The sequence below is a fragment of the Phyllobates terribilis genome, unplaced genomic scaffold (assembly GCF_046119375.1).
Source record: "Phyllobates terribilis strain yellow unplaced genomic scaffold, ASM4611937v1 Scaffold_5__5_contigs__length_657084704, whole genome shotgun sequence".
NCBI classification, from domain to species: domain Eukaryota; kingdom Metazoa; phylum Chordata; class Amphibia; order Anura; family Dendrobatidae; genus Phyllobates; species Phyllobates terribilis.
In genome coordinates, this window is record NW_027362765.1 from 459,391,443 (window position 1) to 459,419,227 (window position 27,785).

Here is a 27,785-nt window from a genome sequence, read left to right on the forward strand (position 1 = left end):
CTGGATGGTTTCAAGCCATGGATACTCGATTACATTTTTATAAATGAAGGTCCAGTACAGCGGTTTTGCATTCCGGATCTTGAGCTTCCATCTGTTGGAGAAGTGAATAAAAGTAGTGACAATAATTTCACAGCAGCAAATGTATGACAGCGACCTCAGAGCCACATTGATCCGACAAAGGTGACATATCGGAGATATCGCACCACTCAGGGTGTAGTGTGACTGCAGGGGGCGCCACTATCTAATAGTAGCTTCATCTCCCTACTGCTTGTTTCATCAGCTCACGATGATAGACGGTTAAGTAATGTGTTTTTTTACTGGACCCTTTTTTTTTATGCAGTCTAAGACCTGAATTTGTCAAAGTAATTTAGCCAGAATTCTGGCATAAATTGCTTTTGAAAAGCTGCAAAATTTTGGCACAACTTGGAGCTGAGTAAAAATTTTGGAATTTTTGAAGTTTTTACATCAGTTTCTCCCAGCTCTGCCAAAATGGTGCACGCCAGTCGTCAGAGGCCCCTGATTCATGAAGAGGTAGACACCTCTTCATGGATCAGGAGCAAGAGGCAGACACCTCTTCATGGATCAGGAGCAAGAGGCAGACACCTCTTCATGGATCAGGAGCAAGAGGCAGACATCTCTTCATGGATCAGGAGCAAGAGGCAGACACCTCTTCATGGATCAGGAGCAAGAGGCAGACACCTCTTCTTGGATCAGGAGCAAAAGGCAGACACCTCTTCATGGATCAGGAGCAAGAGGCAGACACCTCTTCATGGATCAGGAGCATCTGATGCCTCCACTCCCTTCATCAAGACCAGTGAGAAAATCACCGGTCTTGATGTATCGAATCCTTAGTTATCTTAACTATAAATTAACTATATGGATCTATAACTCCAATCCATTTTTTTGTTCTATTTATAAAAGTAATTGTTTCTTAAAGTTAAAATTAGTCACATTATTAAGGGGTTAAAATGCACTTGAGGCCGCTGAGTAATTCTCCCCCTGTGTGCACTTGGTGCATAATTTCAAAATCTACAATAAAAAAGTGACATTTTGGGTTTTCTTTTCATATTATGAATTAAGGAAGGAATGAGACTGACTTTAGGGAATTACTTTCTATTTCATCTTCATCTGTTCTTATAAGATCACATTCCTACATTATACCTCCCAACTTTGACAGACAGAAATGAAGGTTATGGGTTGTGAGGGCACTTAGTCTTCTATCACAGTAGAATACCCCCGTATATGCCCCACAGTATAAAACCTCCCCAGTATGACACCCCCACGATGCCCCTCCATATAGTATGATAGCCCAGTTATGCATTCCCACCCATAGGATAATACCCCGAATACACACACAGTAAGATGCACCTACACATGATGCCCCCAAAAGTTGCACTCCCGCACAGTATGTTGGCCCAAGGCATCCCCCTCGCACTATGATGCCCCCACAGTATAATGCCCCAAGCAGCTCCTTCACACTCAGTACAATGCCTCAAAATGCCCTCCCCAGTGCCCACCCCACGGCACTCAGAATAGTGCAATGGCTAAAAAAAAACCTCAGAAAACCTTGTTCCCATGATAAGTATGAATCTACAGGCTCTGTTCTATGCTGTGTGTGGCTGGGAGCTGCAGACATGTTCTAGTGAAATCATTATGCAGTGGCATAACAAGAGTCTGAAGGGCCTTGGTGCAAGATTTGGACAGGGACCCCCCATTCTTAATAAATTATATATATATGTGCCCTGCATCTTGGTATATATGTTCCCCATCCTGTGTGTTTGGGCCGGGTAATCAATACTGTGCGGATAAATGAACAGGATTGTCTATATAGATTGAGCAGGTCACTCTCTCCTCCTTTTTCCTTTTTTGTTTTGTTTAATTTATTGGTGACATTTGAGCACTCTGCACTTTGATTATATATATATATATATATATATATATATATATATATATATATATATGCACTGCTCAAAAAAATAAAGGGAACACTTAAACAACAGAATATAACTCCAAGTAAATCAAATTTCTGTGAAATCAAACTGTCCACTTAGGAAGCAACACTGATTGACAATCAATTTCACATGCTGTTGTACAAATGGAATAGACAATAGATGGAAATTATTGGCAATTATCAAGACACCCTCAGTAAAGGAGTGGTTCTGCAGGTGGGGACCACAGACTACATCTCAGTACCAATGCTTTCTGGCTGATGTTTTGGTCACTTTTGAATGTTGGTTGTGCTTTCACACTTATCCAGGATGGCACATCAATGCGAGCTGTGGCAAGAAGATTTGCTGTGTCTGTCAGCGTAGTGTCCAGAGACTGGAGGCGTTACCAGGAGACAGGCCAGTACACCAGGAGACGTGGAGGGGGCCTTAGGAGGGCAACAACCCAGTAGCAGGTCCGCTACCTCCGCCTTTGTGCAAGGAGGAACAGGAGGAGTACTGCCATAGCCCTGCAAAATGACCTTCAGCAGGCCACAAATGTGCATGTGTCTACACAAACGGCTAGAAACTGCCTCCATGACAGTGGTATGAGGGCCCGACGTCCACAGATGGGGGTTGTGCTCACAGCCCAACACCGTGCAGGACGCTTGGCATTTGCCACAGAACACTAGGATTGGCAAAGTCGCCACTGGAGCCCTGTGCTCTTCACCGATGAAAGCAAGTTCACACTGAGAACATGTGACAGAGTCTGGAGACGCCGTGGAGAGCGATCTGCTGCCTGCAACATCCTTCAGCATGACCAGTTTGGCAATGGGTCAGTAATGGTGTGGGGTGGCATTTCTTTGGAGGGCCGCACAGCCCTCCATGTGCTCGCCAGAGGTAGCCTGACTGCCATTAGATACCGAGATGAGATCCTCAGAACCCTTGTGAGACCATATGCTGGTGCGGTTGGCCCAGGGTTCCTCCTAATGCAGGACAATGCCAGACTTCATGTGGCTGGAGTGTGTCAACAGTTCCTGCAAGATGAAGGCATTGAAGTTATGGACTGGCCCGCCCATTCCCCAGACCTGAATCCGATTGAGCACATCTGGGACATCATGTCTCGCTCCATCCACCAATGTCACGTTGCACCACAGACTGTCCAGGAGTTGGCGGATGCTTTAGTCCCGGTCTGGGAGGAGATCCTACGGGAGACCATCCGCAACCTCATCAGGAGCATGTCCAGGCGTTGTAGGGAGGTCATACAGGCACGTGGAGGCCACACACAATACTGAGCCTCATTTTGACTTGTTTTAAGGACATTACATCAAAGTTGGATCAGCCTGTAGGGTGTTTTTCCACTTTAATTTTGGGGGTGACTCCAAATCCAGGCCTCCATTGGTTAATAAATTTGATTTCCATTGATGATTTTTGTGTGATTTTGTTGTCAGCACATTCAACTTTGTACAGAACAAAGTATTCAATGAGAATATTTCATTCATTCAGATCTAGGATGTGTTGTGTTCCCTTTATTTTTTTGAGCAGTGTATATTTACAGTGGGTACAGAAAGTATTCAGACCCCTTTAAATTTTTCCCCATTATGTAGTAATGTCGCCCATCCTGAGCTACTTCCTGGTATATACAGTGGGTACGGAAAGTATTCAGACCCCTTTAAATTTTTCACTCTTTGTTTCATTGCAGCCATTTGGTCATTTCTAAAAAGTTCATTTTTTTCTCATTAAAGTGCACTCTGCACCCCATCTTGACTGAAAAAAAAACAGAAATGTAGAAATTTTTACATATGTATTAAAAAAGAAAAACTGAAATATCACATGGTCATAATTATTCAGACCCTTTGCTCAGTATTGAGTAGAAGCACCCTTTTGAGCTAGTACAGCCATGAGTCTTCTTGGGAATAATGCAAAAAGTTTTTCACACCTGGATTTGGGAATCCTCTGCCATTCTCCCTTGCAGATCCTCTCCACTTCCGTCAGGTTGGATGGTGAACATTGGTGGACAGCCATTTTCAGGTCTCTCCAGAGATGCTCAATTGGGTTTAGGTCAGGGCTCTTGCTGGGCCAGTCAAGAATGGTCACAGAGTTGTTCTGAAGCCACTCCTTTGTTATTTTAGCTGTGTGCTTAGGGTCATTGTCTTGTTGGAAGGTGAACCTTCGGGCAAGTCTGAGGTACAGAGCACTCTAGAAGATGTTTTCATTCAGGATATGTCTGTGCTTGGCCGCATTCATGTTTCCTTCAATTGCAACCAGTCGTCCTGTCCCTGCTGCTGAAAAACACCCCCATAGCATGATGCTGCCACCACCATGTTTCACTGTTGGGATTGTATTGGGCAGGGGATGAGCATTGCCTGGTTTTCTCCACACATACCGCTTAGAATTATCACCAAAAAGTTCTATCTTCGTCTCATCAGACCAGAGAATCTTATTTCTCATAGTCTGGGAGTCCTTCATGTGTTTTTGACCAAACTTTATGCGGGCTTTCATATGTCTTGCACTGAGGAGAGGCTTCTGTCAGGCCACTCTGCTATAAAGGCCCGACTGGTGATCGGCTGCAGTGATAGTTGACTTTGTGGAACTTTCTTGGGGTTCTTCTTTACCTCTCTCACCAAGGCTCTTATCCCACGATTACTCAGTTTGGCTGGACAGCCAGGTCTAGGAAGACTTCTGGTGGTCCCAAACTTCTTCCATTTAAGGATTATGGAGGCCACTGTGCTCTTAGGAACCTTGAGTAATGCAGAAATTCTTTTGTAACCTTGGCCAGATCTGTGCCTTGCCACAATTCTGTCTCTGAGCTCCTTGGGCAGTTCCTTTGAGCTCATAATTCTCATTTGGTCTGACATGCACTGTGAGGTTTTCAAATCAAGTCCTATCAGTTTAATTAAACACAGCTTGACTCCAATGAAAGAGTAGAACCATCTCAAGGAGGATCACAAGGAAATGGACAGCATGTGATTTAAATATGCGTGTCTGAGCAAAGGGTCTGAATACTAATGACCATGTGATATTTCAGTTTTTCTTTTTTAATAAATTTGCAAAAATTTCTACATTTATGTTTTTTTCAGTCAAGATGGGGTGCAGAGTGTACTTGAATGAGAAAAAAAATGAACTTTTTCGAATTTACCAAATAGCAGCAATGAAACAAAGAGTGAAAAATTTAAAGGGGTCTGAATACTTTCCGTACCCACTGTATATATATATATATATATATATATATATATATATATATATATATATGTGTTTTTTAACTGAGATAATTAAAAGTTATATTTTATCTCTCTGATTTTAGTGCTAGAAAATCGTCCCTCATCATGGCCCTATCCTGGTATATATATCCCCCATCCTGATATATATGTCCCCCGTTCTGCCGCTGTTTTTTATTGCATAGAAGAAAATAAACCATTATATTCACCAGGGGTGCACATAAAAGTTGTGGGGTCCCATATCAGAAGTATAGTGCACTCCCCATAAACCTTCATATAGTATAATGCATCCCATAGTTCTCAATATAGTATACTGCACATACGGCTCATAGTCATCCATGTAGTATAATGCACAGCCCATAGTCCTCCTGTAAAGTATAATGCACCTCCATAGTCATCCACAGTAGATATGCTATAGAAAGTATACATACTTATAATTATAACTCGTGTCTTTCTAAAGGAGCCATATAAAAATGCTGGGTCGTGATCTATTTTTCCTGGTATCATTTTAAACAGTCAAATAAGTAGAATTCATCTAATTCATGTGTCATAGACAGATGTATAGTATGTGCAGAAAGGTGTTATATTATTTCTACCTGAAAAAAAAAAACACTTACAAAGTTATCTCTATGGCATCAAACTCTTTCTCCTCCTTTTCTTTTCTGTTTTCCAGAATTTTCTTGATGTTTTTCCTGTTGTAGATGGAACATATATTATCATCTCATATGTAAATGTATAAATATCAGCAATTTGAAGAGCAGTAGTGAACACATTCCGCCCCTTGGCCTCCATCCCAAATACTTTGCCAACATTTTCCATCTACATCACACAAATAATACAATTTTGTCTTCGTGGAGATATCATTAGAGGCGCTCACTGCGTAGGGACAAGTAACCTAGAAGGCTGGTGGCATAAAAAGACCTCATGGTTATTACCGTATTTTTTGGAGAAAAAGGGGGGGTGCGTCTTATAGTCCGAATGCTGGGGGGGTGTATATTTATGTGTGGTGTGGGGGGGAGCGGTATCGGTGGAGGAGCGGGGCAAAGGAGGCAGCAGCCGCCTGCTGCATCCTACACTGTCCCCGCTGCTAAAGAAAATGAATATTCACTGCTCCCTACGCCCATGGGGCGTAGGGAGCACTGAATATTCATGCTCCTTAGTAGCGGTACACAGTGTATCAGCAGCGCTGCGGCTCCTGCTGCTGCCGGCTATCTCCTGTGCCCACTGTTAAAGGGCATGAATATTCAACCTCTCTCCATGCCCATGGGCGTGGGGAGGGGGTGAATATTCATGCCCTTTAATGAGCGGGCACAGGAGATAGCCGGCAGCAGCTGGAGTCGCATTGTGGCTAAGCTGTGTGCCGGCTATGAAGGCGAGTGAAGTCACTGCTCCCCGCGCACAGTCCCGGCGTGGGGAGCAGTGACTTCTGGCAGCTGATCTCTCCTTGTGAGCCGCACATGGCAGTGACGTCATGCGCTGCTCACATTGAGAGATCAGTGCGGGCAGACAGGACGCAGCGCTGGAGGAGAGAAGAAAGGTGAGTAGGAGTGTTCATTTTTTTTTCATGTGCAGCATGATGGGGATTAGGGGGACCATGCATACCAGGACAGGGATGAGGGGGGTCATACATACCAGGATAGGGATTAGGGGTGCCATGCATACCAGGACAGGGATGAGGGGTGCCATGCATACCAGGACAGAGATGAGGGGTGCCATACATACCCAGGATAGGGATTAGGGGTGCCATGCATACCAGGACAGGGATGAGGGGTGCCATGCATACCAGGATAGGGATTAGGGGTGCCATGCATACCGGGACAGGGATGAGGGGTGCCATGCATACCAGGACAGGAATGAGGGGTGCCATGCATACCAGGACAGGGATGAGGGGTGCCATGCATACCAGGATAGGGATGAGGGGTACCATGCATACTAGGACAGGGATGATGGGTGCCGTGCATACCAGGATGGGGATTGCTGTGCCATGCATACCAGGATGGGGATTGTTGTGCCATGCATACCAGGATATGGATTGCTGTGCCATGCATACCAGGATAGGGATTAGAGGTGCTATGCATACCAGGATAGGGATTAGGGGTGCCATGCATACCAGGACAGGGATGAGTGATGCCATGCATACCAGGATAGGGATGAGGGGTGCCATGCATACCAGGATAGGGATGAGGGGTGCCATGCATAACAGGATGGAGGGATGCCAGGCATACCAAGATGGGGATGGGGACCACGTATAAAAGGAAGGGGGGGCATATATACCAGGATGGGGGATATTGTCAGAATTGGGGGACATTACCCCTATACCAGTGTCAGCAGAAGACCCCCTCCACCTTAAAAGTGCATCATGACCACATTTTTTGCTTAAATTTTTTATTTTTTTTATTTTCCTCCTCTAAAACCTAGGTGCGTCTTATGGTCCGGTGCGTCTTATAGTCCGAAAAATACGGTATATACTTTTGATATACAGTGCATTGTGAAATTATCTGGCCCCCTTGAACTTTTCTACCTTTTGCCAAATTTCTGGCTTCAAACATAAAGATATAAAATTCTAATTTTTTGGGAAGAATCAACAACAAGTGGGACCCAATCGTGAAGGGGAACGAAATTTATTGGATATTTTAAACTTTTTTAACAAATTAAAAACTGAAAAGTGGGACGTGCAATATTATTCGGCCCCTTTACTTTCAGTGCAGAAGTTCAGTGCGGATCTCTGAATGATCCAATGTTGTCCTAAATGACTGGTAATGATGAATAGAATCCACCTGTGTGTAATCAAGTCTCCGTATAGATGCACCTGCTCTGTTATAGTTTCAGGGTTCTGTTTCAAGTGCAGAGAGCATCATGAAGACCAAGGAACACACCAGGCGGGTCCGAGATACTGTTGTGGCGAAGTTTAAAGCTGGATTTGGATACAAAAAGATTTCCCAAGTTTTAAACATCTCAAGGAGCACTGTGCAAGCGATCATATTGAAATGGAAGGAGTATCAGACCACTGCAAATCTACCAAGACCCGGCAGTCCCACTAAACTTTCATCTCGAACAAGTAGAAGACTGATCAGAGATGCCGCCAAAAGGCCCATGATCACTCTGGATGAACTGCAGAGATCTACAGCTGAGGTGGGAGAGTCTGTCCATAGGACAACAATCAGTCGTACACTGCACAAATCTGGCCTTTATGGAAGAGTCGCAAGAAGAAAGCCATTTCTCAAAGATAGCCATAAAAAGTCTCGTTTGAAGTTTTCCACAAGCCACCTGGGAGACACACCAAACATGTGGAATAAGGTGCTCTGGTCAGATGAAACCAAAATCGAACTTTTTGGCCACAATGCAAAACGATATGTTTGGCGTAAAAGCAACACAGCTCATCACCCTCAATACCATCCGCACTGTCAAACATGGTGGTGGCAGCATCATGATTTGGGCTTGCTTCAGCAGGGACAGGGAAGATGGTTAAAATTGATGGGAAGATGGACGGAGCCAAATACAGGACCATTCTGGAAGAAAACCTGTTGGAGTCTGCAAAAGACCTGAGACTGGGACGGAGATTTATCTTCCAACAAGACAATTATCCCAAACATAAAGCAAAATCTACAATAGTTAAAAAATAAACGTATCCAGGTGTTAGAATGACCAAGTCAAAGTCCAGACCTGAATCCAATCGAGAATCTGTGGAAAGAGCTGAAAACTGCTGTTCACAAACGCTCTCCATCCAACCTCACTGAGCTCGAGCTGTTTTGCAAGGAAGAATGGCAAGAATTTCAGCCTCTCGATGTGCAAAACTGATAGAGACATACCCCAAGCGACTTGTAGCTGTAATCGCAGCAAAAGGTGGCGCTACAAAGTATTAACTCAAGGGGGCCGAATAATATTGCACACCCCACTTTTCAGTTTTTAATTTGTTAAAAAAGTTTAAAATATCCAATAAATTTTGTTCCACTTCACGATTGTGTCCCACTTGTTGTTGATTCTTCCCAATAAAATTAGAATTTTATATCTTTATGTTTGAAGCCAGAAATGTGGCAAAAGGTAGAAAAGTTCAAGGGGCCAAATACTTTCACAATGCACTGTATGTCTATCCCAGACTTATTTAATGCTGTAATAACTGGGAAAATTTCCATTTTGGAGCATTCATTTTTTACTCCCCTTCTTCCAATAGCCATATCCTTTTATTTTTTGGTCTACATAATAATTTGAGAACTTGATTTTTTGTGGATTGAATTCTAGTTTTGAATGACTCCAATGACTTTACCATATAATGTACTGAAAAATGTGAAAAAAATTCCAAAAATGGTAAAATGGTGGAAAAGAATACAATTCATTACAGCATTTATTATTTGGTACAAATGTCCTGGCAGTATTATTCTTTAGGTCAGTTACAGTACGGTGATACCAAACTTGTGCACGGCCAGCTTTTTTGTACCATACTTTTGTTTTTCGCATGGCATTGTATGGTTTCAGGACCTGATGTGAGAGATCTACACCCCCATTAATTTATTATAATCCAGAATACAATCTGGATTTGGGTCTTCTGTTCTGGTACCTCGGACAGGAACAGGAGCTTTTGTCATGATGTATTGTGGTCAAGATAAGGATCTTATCCTGATACGTGACCACCACTATGTTGTCGCTGCATTGGGCCCTGCTCTCACTCTTTCTGAGCAGTTGCCCAATTAGCGGCTTAGGGAGGTCTCTCTGAATTTTGGCAGAGAGGGACTTAAGAATCTGTCACCACTTTGGAGTTATCAGACCTCTACTATGGGCATACAGGGTATAGAAAAGTAAATCTATGTATGGCCCATAGTAGAGGACTGAATGCAGAGAAAGGTAGTTTTATCTTCTTGGCTTTTCACAGACTTGGCGTCCCCCGGATGCCAAGCTATCCTCGCCCATCTGCTTATTATTCCACCAAATCCCCGCCTATGTCCACGTTTACCATATTTCTCCCCCCTCCCAGGGCCCTGTGACGTGCGCTTTTTTCCCTCACCTCCCGACGCATGCGCAAAGCGCAGCTCACAGGGAGCGCCCTTTGTTTCCTCCCGGGCCCTTTTGGCTGAGCACAGTGCCACAGTGCTCTATTGTGCAGGCGCCGGGGAGTCCACAGTCCACAGTGACTTGGCAACTGCTGTATCTGTGTAGTAGATATACGGTGTATCATGTGCAGACAGGTTTTATATCATCTGTACCTGGAGACAATGAGTCACACATTGGAGATAAGGAAATATCTCTATCATTGGGATCTATAAGGTTTGCTTATATTAGATCAGTAATTCTCTGCACTTACATAGTAGTGATCCTCTTCTTGATCAATTTTGTTTGTTTCTTTATCTTTTTTCTCTCAATGGTGTCATCACTATTGTACAAGGATAAAAAAATAGATCAAAAGCAGCACAAGAAAAATATTTTTTTGAAAAAAGGTGCAAAGCCCCCCAGGTGCACACCAGTCCTTTAAATATCCAAGAAAAAGAATGGAGGCAGCACTCAAACTGATGATGAAAAAATTGTCTTTTAATAGCCCATGTAGCCACATGGGCTATTAAAAGACAATTTTTTCATCATCAGTTTGAGTGCTGCCTCCATTCTTTTTCTTGGATATTGTACAAGGAAGATACATTAATTTATGTTAAATGGTCACAATCACAAACTCAATATTTCGAGCCAATGTAAGAGGCTTTGTAATGCAGCTTATCAGAGAAATATGCTTCCTTCTCCACTTATGAGCCACTTCTACTCCCACCTGCGTCTTGAACTCACCATCCAAAAAAATAATTAAAAAAACAGTTTAAGGTGCCTTTGAGTGGTCCATGTTTTGAGTATGTGTGGTGTCCGTTTTCACACGTACCGGAGACACTGACACATGTACACCCATTCAAATGAATGGGTCTGTGCACATGTCAGTGTGTTTCCAAGGACCCTGAGTCTGTGGGCAAAACAAGCTGACATGTCCGTTTTTTTCCTCACAGCACGGGCCGCAAAACGTTCCGCACACATGCACAGTAATGACACATGGATGACATCTGTATGTCATCAGTGTGACACATACTGGCGCCTGAGAATCAATGTACAGTTAGCGCTGTTTCCAAGCGCCGAGTACTGAACGCTGCCCTCATCATTGTCCCATGCTTGTGCTGTGATCAGCGCTAGAAAGGGACAGTGATGAGAGTAGTATTCTGCTACCCCTGTGTCCTGGTGTAAAAATAAGAATAAATAAAAAAAATCCTTAAATTCACCTGTTCTAAGTGTCCCCCATTGTAATTCTTTGACCGCACACGCCAAGGAGCCGGGGAGAATGACTCTCTCCAGCGAGTAGGACTCAGACCCTCGTTGAGCTCAGTGAGTGACAGGACACCGCTCGGTGAGCTCAGCGGAGGTCTGGGCCCACTCAGCATTCAGCACCCGGCGCTTGGGAACAGCACTGCTGATTACCAGGCGCCGGTACGAGTGCTCCTGATGCGACACACGGGCGCCACACATGTGCCACACAGGTGCACACAGAGACACAGGGACACGGGTATCTCCGGTACTGTTTTTTCCAGTACTGGAAATATCCGGACGTCTGAAACACGCTTAAAGTGAACCTGTCAGGTCCTATAACGCTATTACCTGCAGATATTGGGTCAATATGCAGGTTAATCGCATTGTGAAAGTGCCCGGCCACTGTACTGAAAGTGACGCACATGGGGAAATTAAGCTTATTTCTTCTTGGAGCCAATGGCTTGCAGTCATGCAGGCGTGCCCGGAGGAATTACAGTCACGGCTCACAGCACTGAGTGGTAACCATAACCACACCCCGGCACTGACTGACAGGTCGCTCAGAAGTGCATCAGTGCAGAGCCGGCTGTCAGTCAGTGCCGGGGTGTGGTTACAGCCGCCCTCACTGTGTACGTAGTGGTGACTGAAGCTGTGCCGGACACTCCTCTATGACTGAAAGCCGGAGGCTGACGGCAAGAATAAACTTTCTTTCATCCTTTTCATCCGGCTTTTTTTCAGCTGTCACCAATCTGATAATATTATATCCAAAGGATAAATCCCTTTAAATCAGGCTGCGCTGCAGAATACATTGATCTTCAACAACAGGAGCATAAGGTTTTTATTCACTTGATAATATTAGCACACGAGGCGGCACTAGACATGGAAAAGTGCATTAGACTCAAATCGTCCCGCCCTCGGGGCACTTGCATCCTCAGTTACATATAATACTATATAATACTATATTCGCTGATATAATATACGTACTTGGTGGCTGAGCGCCAGAAAATCCATTTATTTCTCTTCTGTTTTGCTGGACTGTAACGGAAAACAGTTTTCATCCATGAGGCCTCGTATCATGACTGATTCATTATATACTATATTACAATACATACAGGTGCTTCTCACAAAATTAGAATATCATCAAAAATGTAATATATTTCAGTTCTTCAATACAAAAAGTGAAACTCATATATTATATAGAGTCATTACAAACAGAGTGATCTATTTCAAGTGTTTATTTCTGTTAATGTTGATGATTAGGGCTTACAGCCAATGAAAACACAAAGTCATTATCTCAGTAAATTAGAATAATTAACAAAAGATACCTACAAAGGCTTCCGATGCGTTTAAAAAGGTACCTTAGTCTGTTTCAGTAGGCTTCACAATCATGGGAAAACTGCTGACTTGACAGAAGTTCAGAAGGCAGTCATTGACACTCTCCACAAGGAGGGTAAGCCACAAAAGGTCATTGCTAAAGAAGCTATACAGGCATATTAATGGAAAGTTGAGTGGAAGGAAAAAGTGTGGTAGAAAAAAGTACACAAGCAACCGGGATAACCGCAGCCTTGAAAGGATTGTTAAGAAAAGGCCATTCAAAAATTTTGGGGAGATTCACAAGGAGTGGACTGCTGCTGAAGTCATTTCTTCAAGAGCCACCACACACAGAAATATCCAGGACATGGGCTACAAGAGTCGCATTCCTTGTGTTAAGCCACTCATAACCAATAGACTACGCCAGAAGCATCTTACCTGAGCCAAGGAGAAAAAGACCTGGACTGTTGCTCAGTGGTCCAAGGTGTTGTTTTCAGATGAAAGTAAATTTTGTATTTCATTTGGAAATCAAGGTCCCAGAGTCTGGAGGAAGAGTGGAGAGGCCACAATCCAAGCTGCTTGAGGTCTAGTGTGAAGTTTCCACAATCAGTGATGGTTTGGGGAGCCATGTCATCTGCTGGTGTAGGTCCACTGTGTTTTATCAAGACCAAAGTCAGCGCAGCCGTCTACCAGGAAATTTTAGAGCACTTCATGCTTCCCTCTGCCGACAAGCTTTTTGGAGATGGAAATTTGATGCTCCAGCAGGACTTGGCACCTGTCCACACTGCCAAAAGTACTAATACCTGGTTTACAAACAACAGTATCACTGTGCTTGATTGGCAGCAAACTCACCTGACCATAACCCCATAGAGAATCTATTATAGAGAATCTATGGGGTATTGTCAAGAGGAAGATGAGAGACACCAGACCCAACAATGCAGACGAGCTGAAGGCTGCTATCAAAGCAACCTGGGCTTCCATAACACCTCAGCAGTGCCACAGGCTGATCGCCTCCATGCCACGCCGCATAGATGCAGTAATTGATGCAAAAGGAGCCCCGACCAAGTATTGAGGACATTTACTGAACATACATTTCAGTAGGCCAACATTTCAGATTTTAAAAACATTTCAAGCTGTTGTTGTAAATTATTCTAATTTACTGAGATAATGACCTTTGTGTTTTCATTGGCTGTAAGCCATAATCATCAACATTAACAGAAATAAACACTTGAAATAGATCACTCTGTTTGACTCTATATAATATAGGAGTTTCACTTTTTGTATTGAAGAACTGAAATAAATTAAGTTTTTGATGATATTCTAATTTTGTGAGAAGCACCTGTACATCTGATGTAAAGGGAATCTGTCACCAGGTTTTTGACACCTAATCTGAGAGCAGCATAATACAGGTAGAGACTGTAAATCCAGCGATGTGTCACTTACTGGGCTGCTTGCTGCTTTATTAGCAGTAGATTATCAGTAAAGGACTAGTAAACCTGCTGCCATGTAGTCCTGTATATTCATAATCTCAGTATAACCCCACCACCACCACCACTGATTGGCAGCTTTCTGCCTATGCACAGTGTACACAGAAAAATGCCAGTGATGGAGGTGGGGTTATTCTGAGCTCAGTATTCAGAGAACTGTTAGATCTGCAGCAGATAAAACTGTGATTTTATCAAAACTGCTGCAAATAACCCAGTAAGTGCTACATCTCAGGAATCAGGGTCTCTGCCCCTACACCTGCTGCTCTGAGATGGGGCAGCAATAACCTGGTGGCAGATTCTCTTTAATGTGTTACTATTATTCCATGTACCGCTGTGCTCTCAGCCATGTCTGTATTAGGTGCAGCGCTGCCCGCATCACCTCCATAGAGCTGTGCTGTGGCTCCTGCATAGTAGGTGGATTTTCATTGAATCTTGCTGGTAACTATTGTGTCACCCGGTCACATTCTCATAGTTTCCATGTAACCTGGTGTAAAGTGTAACTAAGCCCCGCACTAAGTTACAGTCCATAGTGGGAGGGTAGAGGAAAACTGTAAGAATATTTATCATTATATTATCTAGAACGTTGGCTTTTATTAGCTCAGTACATCTCAGCACTTACAGAGTCAGATTCATTTTTTCGAGGGTGATGTTCTCCTCCTCGATCTTCATTTCTAGAAGCTTTATGTTTCTTTCCCTATAGTACATGGAAAATATATCTCATATTGAAATGTATAAATACAATTAATTCTTGCGATGTAAAACATTAGTGACCATGACAAATCTGGCCTCATTCCTCCCCTTCTCCCTTCATTCTAACTACTTTATTGCCGACATTTTACATTCACTACATTCCACAGTTAATGGGAATCCGTCAGCAGGTTTTTACTGTTAGGCCTCGCTCCCACTGGCGTATAAATATGCCGATAAATAAATCGCATTGCACTCGCACCAATGTTATTCAATGAGTCAGTGTTCATCTGAGAGTTTTTCCACAGCTGGAATCGGGGAAAAAATCGCAGCATGCTGGGTATGGCGGTGTATACCGGATGAGACTCGCCAATGCAAGTCAATGGGTGCGAGACAAAAATCGGACGTCACATAGTTATTGATTATGATCCACTAGAAGCACAATATGCAAAAATTTCCCTTTACTACATTATATATAATTATTTGGCAACGTGAGCAGCTGGATATATGTTTGGTAGCAACTCATAAATAGACAGGAGTTTGGTGGGTGCTCAATTTAGACCACGGCCCCACTATCAGTATTTGGTCAGTATTCGGTCAGTATTTTTTCTCTGGAGTGGGAGCAAAACCAGGTGAGGAACAATCAGAGAAAAGGTATAATAGAAACAAGTCACCAATTCTGCATTTATCACCCACTCCTGGTTTTAGCTCCCAATCCTGAGAAAAAATACTGACCGAATACTGACCAAATACTGATAGTGGGGCCAGGGTCTTAAAACTTCATTCAGTTCTTTTTACATATAAGAAAAAAGGAGATTTTTGTGTACTCACCATAAAATCTCTTTCTCTTAGCCTCTAATTGGGGGATACAGGACCTTGGGTGTATGCTGTTTGTCCACTAGGAGGCGACACTAGGCTTAATCTGAAAAAGATTAACGGTGGCTCCTTCTCTGTAGTATACACCCCCTGACGGCGTCAGCCATGTTCAGTTTTGTGCAAAAGCAGTAGGAGGAAAGTAACATAAACATGCCTATAAGAAGGCAACTATGTACCAGCTCAAGAAAAAACACCAATATGAGAACTCAACGTAACAACAGCCCGAGACGGGCAACAGGGTGGGAGCTGTGTCCCCCAATTAGAGGCTAAGAGAAAGAGATTTTACGGTGAGTACACAAAAATCTCCTTTACTCTGTCGCCTCATTGGGGGACACAGGACCTTGGGACGTCCCAAAGCAGTCCCTGGGTGGGAAGCAATGGACGAATATTGTGTAGACAGGCCCCTATGATTGGGGCACTGCCGCCTGCACGATAAGTCTACCCAGGCTCACATCTGCCGAGGATTGGGTATGAACCCTGTAGTGCTTGGTAAACGTGTAGACTAGTCCAGGTGGCTGCCTTACACACTTGTTGCGCCGAAGCCTGGTGCCGAATGGCCCAGGAGGCCCCTACCGCACGCGTAGAGTGTGCCGTAATACCTGCTGGAAGAGGAGAATTTTTGAGGCGGCAGGCCTCTTGTATGGTGGATTTGATCCACCTAGCAAGGGTAGCTTTGGAAGCTGGTAGACCCTTGCGGCTGCCTTCCAGAAGAATGAAAAGAGAATCAGACTTCCGGAAGGGCGCAGTCCTAGACACATAGATACCTAATGCCCTGACAAGGTCAAGCGTATGCAGAGCCTTTTCCACTCTGTGAACCGGGGCCGGACAGAGGGATGGCAGTGAAATTTCCTCATTGAGGTGGAAGTTGGACACAACCTTCGGGAGGAAGGATGGAACCGTACGGAGAACTACCTTGTCCTGATAAAAAGCCAGGAAGGGTTGTCTGCAGGAGAGTGCTGTGAGTTCAGACACCCTGCGTTGCGAGGTGATTGCCACTAGGAAAACAACCTTCTGGGATAGAAGGCGGAGTGAGACTTCCCTAAAGGGTTCAAAAGGTGTTTCCTGCAATGCTGTCAACACGAGATTGAGATCCCACGTCTCTAGTGGTCTTCTGTAGAGGGGAACCAATCGGGAAACCCCCTGAAGAAATGTCTTTACTTGCTGTTTGTTAGCAATGCGCGTCTGAAAAAGCACAGAGAGGGCTGACACCTGGCTCTTAAGAGAGCTCAGAGACAGTTTGGCCTCTAGACCCGTTTGGAGAAACCCAAGTACCCTGGGGAGGGAATAAGGGAAAGGGGTCTGGTCACGAGAATTGCACCAGGTAAAGAAAGCTTTCCAGGTACGGTAATAGATCTTTGCAGAGTTTGGCTTCCGTGCTCTAATCATGGTTTCAATGACGTCAGACGAGAACCCTGACTTGGTTAAAACCCAGGTCTCAATGGCCATGCCGTCAAATTGAGGGCCCCTGAGTTCTGGTGGTAGAACGGGCCCTGTGACAGAAGATCCAGGTGGTCGGGTAGACGCCAGGGGACATCTGCTGTAAGCTGCACGATGTCGGCGTACCACGTACGTCTAGTGCGATGAGGATGGTTGGAACTCCCTCTTGCTTGATCTTCCTCACCATTCTGGATATTAGGGGGAGAGGTGGAAAGATGTTTAGGAGCTGAAACTGAGTCCAGTCCTGAACCAGGGCGTCCGCTCCCAGCGACCGCGGGTCGTGTGTTCTGGCCATGAAGTTGGGGACTTTGGCATTGAAGTGGGATGCCATTAGGTCCACGTCCGGAGTTCCCCAGCGATGGCAGATCTGTTGAAAAACTTCGGGATGGAGAGACCACTCTCCCGAGTCCATTCCCTGCCGGCTAAGGAAGGCTGCTTCCCAGTTGTCTACCCCCGGGATGTGGACCGCAGTGAGAACCGAACCTGTGTCTTCAGCTCAGTGGAGAATGTGTGTCAATTCTCGTATCGCATGGGCACTGCGGGTCCCCCCTTGGTGATTTACATATGCCACAGCCGTGGCATTGTCTGACTGTACTCTGATGTGAGAGGCTGCCAGTAAGTGATGGAGGGCTCTCAACACCAGGAGAATGGCACGAATTTCCAAGATGTTGATGGGCATGGTCACTTTTGTTGGGGACCACTTGCCCTGTGCTCTGTGGTGCAGGTGTACCGCACCCCAACCCGTCTGGCTCGCATTGGTGGTCAGAACTTTCCATTGACTCGTGAGAAAGGATTTCCTCTTTGTTAGCGAGGTTGGTTTGAGCCACCAGTGCAGGGATCTCTTGGTTGACGATGTCAACTGCAACTCCCTGTCGAGGGAAAAAGGATTCCTGTCCCATGACTTGAGGATGGCTAGTTGGAGAGGACTGAGGTGAAGCTGGGCAAATGGGACTGCTTCTATTGCCGCCACCATCCTGCCAAAGACTCTCATGGCAAACCGGAGAGACCAAGGGGGTTTAAGTAGGGTGCGGACTCCTATTCGGAGAGGCAGTGCTTTGTCCTTGGGGAGGAGTACTAGACCCTTGAGGGTGTTGAATAACATTCCCAAAAAAGTCAGAGGCTGACTCGGAGTTGGTGATGACTGTTTTAAGTTGACTAACCAGCCCAAACGACTCAGAATGTCGATTGTGATCGAGACGCTGATTTCGCAGTCCTTGAAGGTGGGAGCCTTGATGAGGAGATCGTCCAGATATGGAACGACTATTATGCCTCTGGAGTGCAGGATGTCCATGGTGACTGCCATGACCTTGGTGAACACTCTGGGAGCCGTGGCGAGTCCGAACAGGAGAGCCACAAACTGGTAGTGTTCCTGGTCGATTGCGAACCTGAGAAATCTCTGATGAGCTGGTCAATTGGCATATGTAGGTATGCGTCTTGAATGTCTATGGAGTCGAGAAATTCTCCCTTCTCCATGGACGCAATGATGGACCGAAGGGACTCCATGCGAAAGTGACGTACCCGTACATATTTGTTGAGCTGTTTTAGATCCAATATGGGCCGTATGCTGCCTCCTTTTTTGGGGACTATGAATAAATTCAAGTAGAACCCTTGGAAGCGCTCGGCTGTGGGGACCGTTACTATGACACCTGCTTGGAGAAGTAATGAAACCGCGTGGTGGAAGGCACGAGCCTTGGCTGGCGGTTTTGGGGGAACAGACAGGAAGAATCTGTTTGGTGGGTTGGAAGTAAACTCTATCTTGTATCCTGAAGACACTAGTTCCCTGACCCACCTGTCTTCTGTAATAGGCAGCCAAACCTGGTGAAAGAGCAAAAGACGGCCGCCTACAGGTGGGGTGTCTTCCAGAGTTCGTGAGTCATGATGAGGAGGAAGTGCGAGACTTTCCTCCCTTAAATTTTGACTGGCCTGCATTTGATTGCCAGGTCTTGTCCGACTTTTGCGTCGACCTCGAGTTGTCCCTGCATGGAGAGCGGCTGTTATTCTGTGTTGGTCGCGAGACTGACCAGCCGGAAGAGTTCCGAAAGGATCGGTAACGTGCCTGATTGCGCTTTTTGTAAGTGTGTTTGGGCTTCAGTTAGGGGAGAGAGGTACTTTTACCCCCGGTGGCGTTGGATATCATTGTGTCCAACTGTTCACCGAAAAGCCGACCGCTGAGGTACGGGAGGTGAGTGAGGGACTTCTTTGAAGCTGCATCTGCTTTCAATTCCCGCAGCCAGAGGATAAGCCGAATGGTGATGGTGTTTGAAGCTATGCCAGCTGCACCCCTTGCAGAATCCAGAGCTGCATGGAGCATGTAATCTGCCACGACTGCTATTTGGGCCGCTTGGTCCGACAGTTCAGGGGTAGATGTTTGTAGCTGAGTTTGTAAATTTTGGGCCCAGGCCAGTATTGCCTTGGCAGCCCAAACTGAGGCGAACGCGGGAGCCAAGGAAGCCCCTGCGGCCTCGAAAATTGAACGAGCCATGCATTCCACCTGCCGGTCTGCTGTGTCCCTGGGGGTTGAGCTATCTGGCAGTGAAAGGAGTGTCTGTGCTGCTAGTCTGGAGACTGGAGGGTCCACTTCAGGTGGATCTGTCCACTTTTTGGTGACCTCCTGTGGAAAGGGGTACCGCGCCTCCAGATATCTGTGATTAGTAAACTTTTTCTCAGGTTGTGAGAACTGCTTTTTAAGGATCGCATTAAACTCTGGGTGGTCAAAGAAGACCTTAGGCGGTTTCAGGACTCCTTCAAAGGGAATTTTATGTCCTGGTGTCTCCAGGTGTGGATCGGAGATGTCCAGCACCCGATGGATAGATGAGATTAAATCATCAACTAGCACTGTATTGCCCGGGGAAATAGGGATCAGGGACCCTTCGGTTTCCTTGTCTGAGTCGGAATCACAGATGTCTTCCGAATCCTGTATCTCGCTAAGGCGTCTCCTGCTGGGAGAACCGGAGCGGAGACCTTCTCTGGTCAGGGATGGCTGTGGGGATCTGCGTTGTCTGTCCCTGTCAGGAGACGGTCTAGATGAGCTGGGAGTACGGTGTCTCACACTGGAAGGGGATGACCGTGTGGTATGGGATGACGCAGATGAACGAGACCTGTGGGTCCGCTTGCGTCCTGATCTAGACGTGGATGTGCCCATGCCATCATGTCCCTGAGTGGAACTCTCCCTTTGAGTAGTATTCATAGCCGAGGTATGAGTCTGCAGAGCCTGAAGCAATGTGGATGTGAGGTTATCTATAGACTGCGTCATAGATTGCGACATCTGATTGACCCATTCCGGTGTGGTATTAGGCACCGAAGTATTGGCAAGGGCTTCATGGGGATCTGGCACAGCAGTTTGCATGCAATCCTGACAATGCGAATATGTGCTGCCACTAGGGAGAGTATTACTGCAGGCTGTACAGAGTGCATAATTGCAGTCCTGCCTGGTTCTCTTGGACTTTGAGCCCGGCATAGTATCCAGGGGTGGCTATGCAGAGGGGGCCAGCGATGCAGAGTGGCAATGCAGAGAAGGTTATAGACTTCACAGCCGAGTCGAGACTCTAGCTGTGATTTTATCCCACCTTAGTGTGCCTGCTGTAGTCCAGCGCCGATAAAATTCAAGATCCTGTGCCCCCCGGAGACCAGCTGGCGACCGGTATCTGAAGAGTTAACTTCCTTCCGTTCTCCCTCTCCTGGTTAATGGCCGCCGGAGTGTGGAGAAGAAGGGGGGCGGAGCGCTGAAAAAGGCGGCAGTATTGCTAGAAAGCGCGCCCTTTCAGTTCGTCTCCGCCCCCTATATGATATTGTGTAGTGTCATATTGGTCATCGGGGGGCGGGCCGGGGGTGGAGAGTGGGAGATGGCTTCGACTAGGCCGGAGCCGCGGTGTAAATTTAGAATGTATGCCCAAAAGGGCTCCAGGCCGGCGCGGTAGTCTGGAGGGGTACCGGATCTGAATCGGACCCCCCCGGTTTTTAACGGCAGGAAAGGCGGTGGGATACTATATTAAAAGGGAGCCCATAAAGGGTTCCTCTGAGGCACCGTAGCGCTGGTGCCAGCAGAGAGACAGAGCTGAAGCCAGCCTTTGTCTCTGTGTGCCCTTCTGCCAGCACTGTCCCCAGGTCCATCAGGAGTCTGCAGCAGTGCTGCGATTCCTGGACGTTGGTGCAGAGCGACAGCTACTGGGAGCTGTATATTGCTGTCAGCACAAGTCCTACCTGCGGTGTCTCAACCTAATGCCCCCATGAGGGGGATTAGGGAGGGTGCTGCCATCACCGTCAGGAGACTGTTATCCTCCCTCGAGCTCAACCCAGAGACCAAAAGGAATTGGGGAAGGAGGGGGGTCTCAACTTCGAACCAACACCCGAGAGGCTGGGGAAGGAGTGACATGGTAAGGAGACGTCTTGACTTCAACTGTGCACCCCTAGAAGGGGGCAGAGGAAGGAGCCCTGCCAGGGATCTCGCCAGAGACCCACTTATCTTCATCTGTAACTCAAATCAGAAAAAAAGTGAGTAAAAATCTTTAGGTGTGCCTCCTTGCGACACTAAGCAAAAACTGAACATGGCTGACGCCGTCAGGGGGTGTATACTGCAGAGGAGGAGCCACCGTTAATCTTTTTCAGATTAAGCCTAGTGTCACCTCCTAGTGGACAAACAGCATACACCCAAGGTCCTGTGTCCCCCAAAGAGGCGACAGAGTAACATATTTTTATCAGTGCGCTGGATCCGATTTCAATCTATTTGTTATCCAGGCACCAGTTTTTACCATCAGTGCAGCATCAGTTTTTTTTCTTGTAAGCAAGACAAAAAAAATAAGGATCTCCAAGTTTCTCTTGTCCTTAACCCTTTTACGATATGCACCATACGTGTCTCCCCTTTAATGCAGGTTCCGGCAATGAGCCTGCACCTTTCCAGGGACATGACAGCTGATCTGTTAAATGCCGCTGTCAATCTCCGACAGCGGCATATCACATGGCCGCACCGGAAGCATGTCACTAATCCCGCCCATCTGCGCACGTGTCACATGACCGCAAGTCGCCGATGGGTTGGCATGACAACCCGGGGTCTGCAGGAGACCCCTGTGGTTGTCACTGCCAGGATGCTATAGCAAGTGAGCATTTCTGCTACACACAGCAGGGCTGAAGCCCCCCTATATGTAGCACAGGCAGTCGGATGATCGCAGCTTCTAGTCTCCCATGGAGACTATTGAAGCCAGTGTAAAGTAAAAAAAATGTTTTAAAAAAATTTAAAAAAATACGAGAAAAAAATCAAAATGGCGCAACATTGCAATAAAATGCAATAACAGGCGATCAAAACATCATATCTAGCCCAAAATGGCGTCACAAAAATGTCAGCTTGCAGCACAAAAAATAAGCCCTCACCCGGCCACAGATCCCAAAAAAATGGAGACGCTACGGGTCTCGGAAAATTGCAACTTTTTTTTTTTTTTTTAACAAAATTTGGATTTTTTCACCATTTAAACAAAAAATGAACCTGTATATGTTTGGTATCTGCAAAATCATAATTACCTGGAGAATCATAATGGCAGGTCGGTTTTAGCATTTAGTGAACATGGTAAAAAAAAAAAAATAATTGTGGAATTGCACTTTTTTTGCAATTTCACCACACTTGGAATTTTTTACCCATTTTCCAGTCCGCGATATGGTAGAACCAATGGCGCCGTTCAAAAGAACAACTCATAAACAAACCCTCATATGGCCATATTGACCGAAAAATAAAAAAAGTTATGACTGTCGGAAGAAGAGGAGTAAAAAACAATAGCGCAAAAAACGGAAAAGGGCTGCAGCGTGAAGGGGTTAAACAGTAAAAAACAGTATCAGGGAAGGGTGACCAGAGCAGAGTGACAGGGGCAGAGTGTCCGGGAGCGGAATCACAGACCTGCACATCCATAGCTCTCAACCGCCCCGTATTCGGCGGGACTGTCCAGATTTGAGGGCTCAGTCCCGCGTCCCATCACGGCACAGCTGTTCTTATCGAGAAGTGCAGGGGCCCTGAGGGAAGAGGGGGCCCACTCGCCATCGGGGACCCCGACACGCTATGGGCCCGATAAATCGGGAGAGCCCGGTGCCAGCGCCCGCGAGTGCCCCCCCCCGCTTGCTCAGGGCCCCGGTACTTGCCATAGTAACTTTTATCTCCTCGTTCCTCTGCAGCTCTGGATTCTTCTGCATCTCCTGACTCTGTGATGTGTCAGGGCATGGGGCGCGCAGAAGTCACTACAGAGCACGGGAAGACGCTAAGGAGTCCTGACCTGCCACCAGCGAGGAGAGGTGAGTATTTGACTTTTGTATATATATACATATATATATATATATATATATATATACTGTGTGTAAGTATGTATGTATATATATATGTATGTGTGTATATATACAGTGTATATGTGTATGTATGTATGTATATATATATATATACAGGGGCGGAACTACCGCCCGTGCAGCCGGTTCATTGAACGGGGGCCCCGAGGGAGAGGGGGCCCCTCCAGCCTCCAGCAGGGCCGCCATCAGGGCATGTCTGCCCTGACTCCAGTGTGGGGCCCAGCCGGTAGGGGCCCCCTTGGAGCCCCGTTGGGGGCCCCCTCTTGTGAGTCTCTCTCCTCATGGGGCCCCCGGCCCCATGCTAAGCGCCGGGTCCGGGACATCTCAGCGCTGCGCTGCGCTCCTGCGGCAGCGCCTTCATGATTCCCCTGATTTCCGGTCATGTGACGGCGCCGTCACATGGCCGGAAGTCAGGAGAACCTGGTGTCAGCGATTTGGACGAGCGCCAGGATTCTGCAGGGATCGCATGGGGGTAAGTATAACAAGTTTTGTTTTTTTCAAAATACAATTTACTAGGAGTGGGGGGAATGGGAGGTGTGTGTGTGTGTGATAAGAGATGCATGGGGGGGGGGGGGATGATAAAAGATGCACATGGGGTGGGGGGGATGAGAGAGGTGCACATGTGGGGGGAGGGGGATGAGAGAGGTGCACGTGGGGGGGAGGGGGATGAGAGAGGTGCACGTGGGGGGGGGGATGATAAAAGATGCACATGGGGTGGGGGTGGTGAGAGAGGTGCACATGTGGGGGGGGGGATAAGAGATCCACATGGGGGGGAGATAAGAGATGCACATGGGGGGGAGATAAGAGATGCACATGGGGGAGGGGGATAAGAGATGCACATGGGGGAGGGGGATAAGAGATGCACATGGGGGGGAGATAAGAGATGCACATGGGGGGGTGAGAGAGGTGCACATGTGGGGGAGGGGGATGAGAGATGTGCACATGGTGGGGATGAGAGATGCACATGGGGGGGATGAGAGAGGGGCACATGTGGGGGAGGGGGATGAGAGAGGGGCACATGTGGGGGAGGGGGATGAGAGAGGGGCACATGTGGGGGAGAGGGATGAGAGAGGGGCACATGGGGGGGTGGTGAGAGCTGCACATGGGGGGGATGAGAGAGGGGCACATGTGGGGGAGGGGGATGAGAGATGGGCACATGTGGGGGAGGGGGATGAGAGAGGGGCACATGTGGGGGAGGGGGATGAGAGATGTGCACATGGGGGGGTGGTGAGAGCTGCTCATGGGGGGGTGATAGCTGCACATGGGGGAATTGGGAGAAAATGAGCTGCACATGGGGGAATTGGGAGTAGGGGGATAATGAGCTGCACATAATGAATGTGGGGTGGGGGAGAGTAAATGATAAATGACGATGGGGTGGGGAGAGCACGGACATGATATAATGAATTGGGGCAGGGGGTGCATGTAAATAATGAATGCGGGGAGCAGGAAGTATAGAGTAGAGGTTCTAATTAAATTATATATTAAGTGCCTATTTACAGTTAATGGGGGCACCGTGGTGGATTACAATTTATATTTGGAATGGTAGGTGGCATAATAACTAACCATATATTGATGGTGGATGCACGTCTGTATTCAGCTGCGTAATGTAGAAGTTGGGGAATGTGCTCTAGATAACTGTGTTATTTTATGCAGAGACGAGTTCTGGCTGGAAGACGTGATGGCGGTCTGTGCTGGATGAAGGAGAAAAGCGTAGCTGAAGGACTTCACCTAGAGACGTCACCAGTGAGTCAGTGCATTACATGTACACTTACACTATATACTATGTACCGGGCTCCTGTGTATAATGTCACTGGTGATCACTGTATTACCTGTACACTATATACAGAGCTCCTGTGTATAATGTCACTGGTGATCACTGTATTACCTGTACACTGACACTATATACAGAGCTCCTGTGTATAATGTCACTGGTGATCACTAGATTACCTGGACACTTACATTATACATACCATGTATAGAGCTCCCGTGTATAATGACACTTATGGTAATATTAGTAATGTGGTGGTAATATTAGTAATGTGGTGGTAATATGTGGTCTGGTCATGGTGTGGCAGTTTTTCTCCCTTCTGTGTGGTATTATTCGGTCACTATGTTGTGGTAATATGTGGTCTGGTGATGGTGTGGCGGTATTCCCTGTATGTGGTATTATTGGTCATTTAAAAAAAAAATGTATATGACACATTCCCTTAAAGAAAACTAAATAAAAATATATCTAAAAAGAGTATTGGATATTTTAAGAAAATTTTAATAGGTTATAGTAGGGCCCGGCCAGAAGAGTCTACCTTATCGTGGTGGCGGCTTTAAAAATCTTTTGGCCAAAACAAAAGCTGTTGGCTATGTATGTGGCACCGTCACATGGCCGAACGTCAGGAGAGCCTGGTGGCAGCGACGTGGACGAGCGCCAGGATTCTGCAGGGATCGCATGGGGGTAAGTATAACAAGTTTTATTTTTCTTAAATACAATTAATTAACTAGGAGTGGGGGGGATGAGAGATGCACATGGGGGGGATGAGAGATGCACATGGGGGGGATGAGAGATGCACATGGGGGGGATGAGAGATGCACATGGGGGGGATGAGAGATGCACATGGGGGGGATGAGAGATGCACATGGGGGGGATGAGAGATGCACATGGGGGGGGATGAGAGATGCACATGGGGGGGATGAGAGATGCACATGGGGGGGATGAGAGATGCACATGGGGGGGGATGAGAGATGCACATGGGGGGATGAGAGATGCACATGGGGGGGATGAGAGATGCACATGGGGGGGATGAGAGATGCACATGGGGGGGATGAGAGATGCACATGGGGGGGATGAGAGATGCACATGGGGGGGATGAGAGATGCACATGGGGGGGATGAGAGATGCACATGGGGGGGATGAGAGATGCACATGGGGGGGATGAGAGATGCACATGGGGGGGATGAGAGATGCACATGGGGGGGGATGAGAGATGCACATGGGGGGGATGAGAGATGCACATGGGGGGGGATGAGAGATGCACATGGGGGGGGATGAGAGATGCACATGGGGGGGATGAGAGATGCACATGGGGGGGATGAGAGATGCACATGGGGGGGATGAGAGATGCACATGGGGGGGATGAGAGATGCACATGGGGGGGGATGAGAGATGCACATGGGGGGGATGAGAGATGCACATGGGGGGGATGAGAGATGCACATGGGGGGGATGAGAGATGCACATGGGGGGGATGAGAGATGCACATGGGGGGGATGAGAGATGCACATGGGGGGGATGAGAGATGCACATGGGGGGGATGAGAGATGCACATGGGGGGGATGAGAGATGCACATGGGGGGGATGAGAGATGCACATGGGGGGGGATGAGAGATGCACATGGGGGGGGATGAGAGATGCACATGGGGGGGGATGAGAGATGCACATGGGGGGGATGAGAGATGCACATGGGGGGGATGAGAGATGCACATGGGGGGGATGAGAGATGCACATGGGGGGGATGAGAGATGCACATGGGGGGGATGAGAGATGCACATGGGGGGGATGAGAGATGCACATGGGGGGGATGAGAGATGCACATGGGGGGGTGAGAGATGCACATGGGGGGGATGAGAGATGCACATGGGGGGGATGAGAGATGCACATGGGGGGGATGAGAGATGCACATGGGGGGGATGAGAGATGCACATGGGGGGGTGAGAGATGCACATGGGGGGGTGAGAGATGCACATGGGGGGGTGAGAGATGTACATGGGGGGGTGAGAGATGCACATGGGGGGGTGAGAGATGCACGGGGGGGGATGAGAGATGCATCGGGGGGGGTGAGCTGCACATGGGGGGGATGAGAGCTGCACATGGGGGGGTTATGTTTACATAACTTTGTTGCCTTATGAAGCGCAGGGGGGGGGGCCCCCAAAAATTTCTTGCACAGGGGCCCACTACAGTCTGTGTCCGCCCCTGTATATATATATATATGGGACCCATACTGTATGTGGCTGTGGATTATATAATGCAGGGAGGGAGCAGGACACCTACCCCAGGGCTCCAGTCCTTGTGTGAAACACTCCCCTCCCCAGAGAAATGATGTTGTTAGTCCTGAGCCTCCTGCCATCCCCTTCACACAGCAGCAGCACAGCAAGCAGTGTTAGTGCAGAACCGCTGTACTTACACTGTGCGGCAGCAGGACGATGTGATGGAGCAGCCGGGGATAACCGCAGGTGCAGAGCTTCCTCCTCCTCAGCGCTGCCTTCAGTCTT

The 27,785-nt window shown here is 47.1% G+C and overlaps 1 long non-coding RNA gene across 1 annotated transcript; it reads right to left on the minus strand.

The window, feature by feature from the left end:
* LOC141271261 (uncharacterized) lies at positions 1-27,785 on the minus strand. Its single transcript, XR_012321876.1, has 3 exons — positions 27,565-27,785; positions 5,761-5,835; positions 1-91 (listed from the first exon to the last, which is right to left on the minus strand). It is a non-coding gene; the product is annotated as an uncharacterized lncRNA (long non-coding RNA).